This window comes from Nanorana parkeri, unplaced genomic scaffold (genome assembly GCF_000935625.1).
Source record: "Nanorana parkeri isolate BGI_ZX_2015 unplaced genomic scaffold, ASM93562v1 scaffold2185, whole genome shotgun sequence".
In the NCBI taxonomy this organism is placed as follows: Eukaryota; Metazoa; Chordata; class Amphibia; order Anura; family Dicroglossidae; genus Nanorana; species Nanorana parkeri.
Window position 1 is genome coordinate 4,409 of NW_017308453.1, and position 8,942 is coordinate 13,350.

An 8,942-nucleotide genomic window follows, 5' to 3' on the forward strand; every position below is an offset into this window, starting at 1 on the left:
AACCCCTTCGTGACTGACTACGATTTTATATTTCATTAAAAAAATTGGTATTTTGTTGTGTTTTGGGGCATTTAATTAAATTTTTCACTAAATATTGGGGTTTAATAAGGAGTTGCGCTAATATTGCGCAACATAAAAATTGGCAACTACCACCATTTTATTCTATAGGGTCTTGGCATTCAGAAAATATATAATGTTGGGGGGTTTTAAGTAATTTTCAGGCCTAAAATTTGGAATATAACATGGGTACAAAAAAAATGAAAAAAAGGCCTCAGTCATGAAGGGGTTAATCCATCTCAACGGTGTAACCAAAATTACAAGCCTTATACCTATCTCCCCTCTCGAAGTCAGCTAGGAAAGGATGGCAGAGAGACTTCGATGACCCGGATTTATTCCCTAAACTTCTGGCTTGCTTTCCAAAAATAAGAACGGTGGTAACAAATGAAACCTGGAGGGAGACCCAATTTAAAATCTTACACATAGCCTATGTACCGTTTTTTGTGCAAGCAAATGCATTGACCACCGCTGATCACTGTTTTTGGGCATGCCCAGCCGTGTCTGACTTCTGGAACCAAGTTCTGATCTAAGTTAATACCATAATCTCCTGGAAACCTGACCTAGATCATGCATTATGTCTGTTTGGGTACTTTGACCATTCCACTAGACATCTTAGTCATAACAACTACAAGGGCTTGGATTGGTTACACATCTGTTTCCTGGTGGGTTGGAGATGTCTAATGAGACACTGGAATGCCCCCACCGTTCCTAGGATACAAGAGCTCATTAGTGATTTGAAATTGTTATTGGCTAAGGAAAGGCTGGATGCCGAAATGCATAAAGACAGCCATGCATCATCTTTTTTCCATAGATGGAAATACTTTATCGCCAAATCCTTCACAACTTAGGAAAAGTCACCCACCTGGTGCGGCCCTTTAGATATACTAATTGGTATTTGAAAGCAGATGTGTCGAATGCACTGGGGAGTCTGCGCCTGGATTCGGACTAGGTTCTTTTGCTTATTACTGGAAATGGCCTATACCTATGATGTTTGCTACACTGACATACGCAAATTGATTGTAACCCGTTAACAATACTCTTATTTTCCCTGATATGTGTTGAAAAATTAAATACAATTTTGTTTTTAAATGGTTTGCATATGGAATCTATCATTTTTAATATTTTTGGGGGCATGTAGAAAGTCAGATTATATATAGGATTTTAGGGAGAAGGATCATCTTATTTAGGCTTACGCAGCCCGTGAACCCCAGGTTATGTTTGGACCAAGTCTGGACCTTTTGTTTTATTATAGTAGGCTCCCAATTTAGGGTGAGTTGATCTAGTGGGTCTTTTGAAATAAGAATACTTAGGTTTTTAATTATGTTATAATAAGTGTAAGTTAAGTTTCTTTAGACATGGGTGGTGAGCATATTTGGGACTTTGACCGGTTAATAGAAAGGCCAGAGTATTCTCCAGATTTAGTAATGACTTCAAAAGCTGTATTTTTGGAGATGGTCCCTGGTCTTCTAGATACAGGGGTATGTCATCTGGCATGACACTACAGTCAGCTTTCCCTGATCGGGGGGGAAAAGGTTTCAATAGCCATCTGTTAACACTAATTTCATCAGTAGGGCTGAAATATAGGAATTTGAGACATTTCTGAAAAATAGGTCCAATGCCATATTTTTGCGGGTCTGACGCAGGAATTCCTACTTTACTGAGTAAAATGTTTTAGCAGCATCTAAGCTTACCACAGCTCTGATGCCCACATAGTAGCTTGTACGTTTATAAGGTGATCCCTGTTTGGCCAGGATGGATTTGGATCATACAATTTTAAACATTTTTAATTCTGGGATTCCCAATGATTTTCAATACCTTTACTATCTTTTTGATTCACAGTTAATTATACCAATGTTCATTCAACAAATGTGCTTGCAGTTTGGGCAAACTATTTACTTGTTCTAAAATTTATCTGGATTTACTTCTGCAGCGCACCTCAATTTCTAATTCCAATACTTGTGGAAAAGTTTCCTTATGTCAACAAATCTCCAAGAGTTTTGGTAAGAATTACAACTTTTTTTGCATATTGTAGAAACATGTATTTTTCTTTTTAGAATTGTTTTTTGTAATTGTCTACTGCTTATCACTGATTTGTAAGTACCTTTAAGGAATATAAAGGCCTTTTGTTTGGAACATTTGTTTAGAAAAAAAAACACAGTCCCCTCTAGATGATCAATGCACATTGCAAGAATATTAGCAAGCTTTTTTTTGCAGATTCTACATTATATTACTTTTTTTTTTTTAAGATTACCTATTTCTGTTCTGAAGAAAAATCTGCTTATTTCACCATGTCCTTTCCAGTCTAATTTCTGAATGTGAGGAGTCTGGTTCAATGTAACCACCTGTTACATTTTCAGAGTTCTAGTTATTTAAAGTTTCAATGTCTGCATCCCTTTAAAAGTAGTTACTCCTAGCGAGAATCTCACAAAAAAAAATATTTTGCAGGGTATACCTGAAATGTTACTTTTATCTTTGTGCTTTCTTTTGGGAAAATCTGTGAGCCAATCACACAAGCATGAAATTACATTTCTGGGGGCATTCCGTACACCAAATGTGTACAGATCACATCCATGTTTTTTATTTAACAGTTTTGGGAAATGACAGACGTTTCTGATTGAATTGGATAGGTAATTAATAATAACCTTAAATTAGAAAATCTTGTCATGATTTGATTGCTCAGAAGAAATAAAAAAAAAAGGTAAAATATCATTGCAATGGGTAACATGTTGCTTTTGTTGGTACAAAAACATATAGAGAAATCAGTAGTGGGAGACGATTGCTGTAGCTTACCTTGTGTAATATTATAATTCTAATCTAGTAAGAAACTTTGAGCAAGGATAAACAATGTTTCTCTCAATGTTCATTGGGGGACACAGTAGACCATTGAGTACATGCCTTGCCACCACAAGGTTAAACACTAAGAAACAAAATGCAGATTACATGCTGGAGGCAACTGTCACAACAGCTTCCCAGGTCTTGTAGAGTCACTGCCACAGCCACCAGTATACTTAGTCATACCTTAATCACCAAGCCTTGGAGATTTACTGTAGCCTCTGCTCCCAGGACATTTACCTTCAAAATAGCTCAGTATCGCACAGAAAAACCATGTCCTGGGGGTCCACTGAATCCTATTTTCCATCTGCACATGGTGTCACACATACAAACTTTGAAGGTTTACTCCTGCATTAGCACCCATCTCTCTTCAGGAACGTAAAGCTGTTTCTTGGGGTTGTGGTTGTGCCCCGTGGGAGGCGGTTCAGGGGCTCTTTCTGACTCCCTTTTTTGCTCTGCTTTACCGGAAACACTTTATCATTTGCAACCCTGAACTAGATGGACAAAGCACATGCAGGCAACCCTTTTTTTGCTGTCAGAACAGCGGTGTTAGAGCATATCTCCAGTACCTCCTGCATTCCTGCACATTTCAGCTGCCTCAATCCAGCTTCTCAGACCCTGGGAAAACAGTAGACTGGTGTGCCAAGAAACTATTACCTTCCCTCCCAGATCACTGCATCAGGACTTAAGCTTGAAGGGAACTTCTCTATTCCTAATTGACCTCTTTGACTGGCTTGCGCAAGTCAGAAGGTTCCTATGCAATACCTCACTAGATACAGCTTGCTTCATCTCCTGTTCTCTGCAGCTATTACCTAAAGAAGACCCTGTGGCTTCAATCCTGTTCTGTAAATCATTAGTTGCTCTTCCTTTTACTGGCATTGAAGTGTTGCAGGTAATTTCATTCACAAGAGAAGAGGTCCAACATCCTTTCCTCCTTCATTGAAGCAGAAATCTCAGCCTAAACAAAAGTCCTTATAGGCCACCAAGGCATCCAACAAATCTGTGTTGCCATGAAAGTTTTGTCTCCCCTTTAGCCAAAGGGAGGACTTCTGATGTTTGTCACTTTTGGGCTTAGCATTTTCTCAGACAGGTAAGGAAAGTGGTTTTAACTGGCTACAAGATATTTTCTCTCTCGCCCACACAACAGGTTTTTTTTTTTTTGCTTCACATTCTTTTATGCATGTCACCACACTGTACAGGACCTTATTTCTCAGGGAATTGTGGTTTCTGTTCTGCTAAAAGGAATTGCAGCATTTTCCTAGCGATATATGAACCCATCTGGTAGATTCCCTATCATTTGTTCTAACCAATATCTCCATACTTAACCATCATCCCCTTTACGACCATGCCATTTTTCAGTTTTTAGTACTGTGATACTTTAAAAATTACTGAGTCATTTGCTAAGAGGCATGGGGAGAGTCTTTTGAAGATCTATTTTTTTGTCACAAGTTCTTGAAATATGAAGAAAATACATTTTTCTTTTTCTCTCCTCATTTTTGCAACAAGCTCCTGGAAAATGAAATCTGCAAAAGATTAACCATGCCTCTTCACAAATACCTTGGGGTATCTGCTTTCCAAAATGTGGTCCTTTTGCAAGTGTTTTCACAGTCCCGGCACTTCACAGCCTCACAAAATGTGATAGGTACAGCTGTGAAGGTGAATGAGGCCCGTTCTAGTTTCTTTTCGATCACAAATGGCACCCAACAGGGTTGCCCTCTTTCCCCCCTTATTTTTATTTTGTCCCTGGAACCTTTTTTGTGTTCCCTCCTTGCTGATTCTGTGATTTACAGGCCTGGGCATGGGGTCGGGTACCTATAAGGTGGCCGCATTCGCGGACTATTTAGTATTTTTTCTTACACGCCCCCAGACCTCCCTTCCTAAGTTAATGCTGGCTTTGGACAAATACAGTGCTTTGGCGAACTTTTAGGTCAACCTCTCCAAGTCAGCGGCCTTGGCAGTGTCGATTCCTGAGGCCGAAGTGGAATGGCTTAAGAGGTCCTTTCCTTTTGGCTGGACCAATCGACACATTCATTACCTGGGTACGTACATCACTCCCGACCTTTCCGGTCTCTATTTAGCCAATTTTGTTCTGCTCCTGCAAAATATTCAGAGGGATTTTGAGGGGTGGAGGTAGCTGTCTGTGACCTGGTTTGGCAGATGCAGTGTAATTGCCCAGGAGCTTCTTTGGTCAACGTTGTCTCTTCCTGTCTTACATCTGGGCACAACGTTCGGCTAGGATCAGTTTTCTAACCTTGACCATGCCTAAAATGCGGGGGGAATTGGTTTGCTGTATTTGAGTTTGTACTATAGGGCAACTCATTTACACAGGGTGGTGGACTGGTGTACTTGGGTCTCTGAGAAACAATGGTTTAGGATGGAAACGGATATCTCAGCTTGTCCTCTAGCTTGTCTGCCTTGGCTCTCATCCCCTCTCCCTCTGGATCTCTCCTCACCCCACTAAAGGGGCCACACTCGGGGTGGTGCGCTCGGCCTTCAAAACTTTGGCTTTCTCCCCTTTTCCGTCTCCGCTTATTCTGGTGCTGGGTGATCCAGACTTGGCCCAGATCTGACTGATGCTAACTTCCTTCGATTGCGGAGGTCTGGTAGGTTCAGAGTGGTTGACTTTCGCTCCAATGGACGATGGCTTGATCTGCCAACTCTTAAGGAGCTGACTAGTCCCAAGATGGCCATGTGGAGTGGTTACCAGCTAAGGCACTTTCTTTCCTCTATCCCCAGGCCTGAGGCCCTGGACAGGAGTCTAACAGATTTTGAGTCTCTATGTAGGACTGACACTCCGGCCCGACATGCACTCTCCAATATTTACAGATGATTGAACGTGCCGGCCCATACCTTCCTTTTTGACTGGATGGAAGTCTGAGTTGGGGGTGTCCCTTACCGAGTCCCAGAGGGAGACTGCTATACTTGGCTCACAAATCCTCCATTGCGGATACTTTCCAGGAACAAGGGTATAAAATTACCTGGTCCCCAGTGTCCTCCACAGGATGAAGTCCCCGATACCCTCCTTGTGCTGGAGGTGCGGTGAGGCGGAAGGCACAATGCTTCATGTTTTCCGGACCAGCCCTGGCTTGGACTTCTGGGACTCGGTTCGGGACATTATCAATAGATTGGTGGTGGGTGGCCCAGATTATTATGGCCCCTGCATGTTATCTACTGCACTTGACCTCCACATCTAGAGCTAAATACAAAAAAATCCCTTTCACAACATCTCTACTCTGCCTGGGCTAGTATCCCTCTCCTCTGGCGCCAAACACAGTCCCCCTCTATCCGCCTGTGGTACTCCAAAATTAATGAGGTCTGTTGTATGGAAGATCTGACCTCTAGGTTACACAATACGGAGGATGTATTCCTCGATACCTGGAGACCCTGGCTCTTTTTCAGGGAATCAGACAAATACCTTATGCTTCCTGGAACCTCTTTGGGTCCTGTTGGGAGTACTCTCCCTTCTCCCTGATATGCTGGATCCTTTTTTTTCCCTGTGATACTGTTTCTGTACTACTGCATTATGACACAGTTCTCTACCTCCTCTATGCTATGTATCAAGTATCATATGTTATTTGTATTGCAGTTGGGTCAATAAAACATTTGGATTTTAAAAAATTATAATCAGTAGGCAGGAAATCAGATACTTGTAGCCTGTAGGTTCTCCTTGAATTTTGGGCCCCACTGTGTAGCTAGGTTGTAAAAAAAGGTCTCACACTTGTGGTATCTTCACACTTGGGGAGGAGTTGCAGAATTTGTTTTGGAGTGTAACTCTTTGTCCATACTTTGAGAAATATCTGAATAAAATGACAACTTGGTGTGAAAAAAACATTTTCATTCTCGTTTGCTCATTTTCCAACATTTGGTACTTTTTGTGGGTGTTTCTACTCTCCTGGCCTCCAAAAATGTGATAGGGAGGAAATCAGATGTATGATTTATGCCCTTTGAAAGCCTGAAGGCTTAGCAGGAGCTGCAGAATGTGCTTTGGGGTGTAATTCTATGTTTTCCTATGCTGTGTGAGAGAAATATCTTATTAAAAGGCACATTTGTGTAAAACAAAAATGACACAATGTTGTCATTATAATAATAATTGAGAATATATACTAATGTCCTCCTGTGATCCAAAACTCAGCATATAGCAGGCTATTGCGCAGTACAGAGCTGCGCTGCAGCCAGGACGGATCCCAACAATATTTTTGGGATCCACTCCACTGCCTGATTAACAGCTGGCTCTGCCTTTCTGGAGGCAGAGCCAGCTGTACCTGCCCCCTCCTCCTGTTCATTCCTCCAGTCAGCACTGGAGAAATAGGGAGGGGGCAATCCCTGCGGGGAGCCGTGACTGACAGTCACCGCTCTCTGCAGGGAGATGATCGGGAACTGAGCGATCAGTGGTATGTTATCGAGAAGGCTTTTCTCTTCAATAATTTTTGCAACAAAAATAAAGACAATTTAGTGAACAAAGGAGAAGAATATCCCCCTCCAAAAAAGTATAACAAACGAATATACAATATATGCATGAAGAAAACATACATAAAATAAAGTAAGACACAGCTTAGGAAGCCTAAAAGAGGCACAAAAGATCTAGGGGGCACAGGGTGTATGCAATATAAAGGTGAAAGATCATCAGTGCACAAGGACCATGGAAAGTTTAAAATGTATAAACAAATCTGTAACCACCAGCCCAGGATAAAAGGCTTCCTAAAAATCCCCATGCAATACATAAAGAAAGAAGGAAGAAGAAAGGAGAAGAGAGGAGGGAAAGATAGAGAGAAAGATAGCAAGAAGAGGGAGAAAGGAAAAGTTGTTCCAGAGGAGCAGGTAATACAAAAGCTTTCGGTAAAAAAACGAAGAGGTAGGAAATTATGCAAGGCTTCCATCGAAACTGGGGGGGAAATGATCTCCTAATCCAGGGGTCCCATGTACGCTCGAATTTAGGCATACAATGTAAGAGTTTAGCAGACAATTTTTCATAAAGATATCTTGGAGGCATGATTTAACCTCAGGGAAATGTAGCAGGGGGCAAAGTCATGCCTTGGCTATAGTTTGCTTAGTGGGTCTTGGAACATGAGTCAGTAGATTGAATTCTGAATTGGTGAGTCCCTTTGATCTGAAGTGAAGCAAGGCCACAAATTGTGTGTTCGAGCAGGACCACCACGTGTGTAAAAACGTGCCTAAATCAGAGCAGCCACGAAAGCAGTTGGGAGAGTGAGTGGGGTGAATTTGGGCCAATCTATTTGGGACTGGATACCACCAAAATAATACTTTAGACTTAGTTTCCAGCATTGTAATACACCTAGAGGAGGAAAGTATCGTGTCAAAAATTTGAGACCATTGATAATGTTAAGTGACCATCCCCAAGTCCTGTGACCATTTCGACATGTATGCATGTGTAGGGTGTGAGTCGGTCTGTAAGGGAGAGGAGTACAGCAGAGAGATCACTCCCCTAGCATGAGGAGAATCAGTACATATGCATTTGAATGATGAGAGGTATCCTGACAGGATGTGGGCATAGTAAAGAGGTTAAAAAAATGTCTGATTTGCAAGTATCGGAAGAATTCTGTCCTTGGTAATTAGTGGCGATCAGGTAGAATTTGAAAGAAGACGACACCCGTTGGACTCAATGAAGTGCAAACATGGATTATCTGGGTAGAGGACCAGGCAGCAAACGAGGCTGGAGACTCTAGACCTAGTAGAAAGGCCGGATTGTTGAGAACGGAAAGAGGCAAATGAGTGGAAAGGAGGCCACCTGGAGACTTCACAGAATCCCACATTTTTATAGAGTGGGATGTAATAGGATTGAGAAGCTTCGGTCCAGGGACGGACTGACCATTCGGTCACTCTGGCACCATTCGGTCACTCGGGGTGGTTTTGTGTTGTGGGTGTCACTGATCCTCCACGCTCAGGACGCTAACAGCTGCCAGAGAGCCCTTCTTAATTTTTCGGAAGGTGAAGGGAGACGAGTGAGGGGAGGACAGCGATCCATTCCCGCCCGGACTACTTACTGAGGAGGCTGACAGGAGCTGCGCAGAGAGCCAAGGCCCCGGGAAAGGTAG

The 8,942-nt window shown here is 42.2% G+C and overlaps 1 protein-coding gene across 1 annotated transcript in view; it reads left to right on the forward strand.

The window, feature by feature from the left end:
* The first annotated feature begins 1,994 nt into the window (after positions 1-1,994).
* LOC108800974 (RNA polymerase I-specific transcription initiation factor RRN3-like) overlaps positions 1,995-8,942 on the forward strand; it is a 171,906-nt gene continuing 164,958 nt past the window's right edge. Inside the window, exon 1 of the mRNA XM_018572955.1 lies at positions 1,995-2,057. The gene's annotated coding sequence lies outside the window, so the exon portion shown is untranslated. The remainder of the gene's footprint in view (positions 2,058-8,942) is intronic.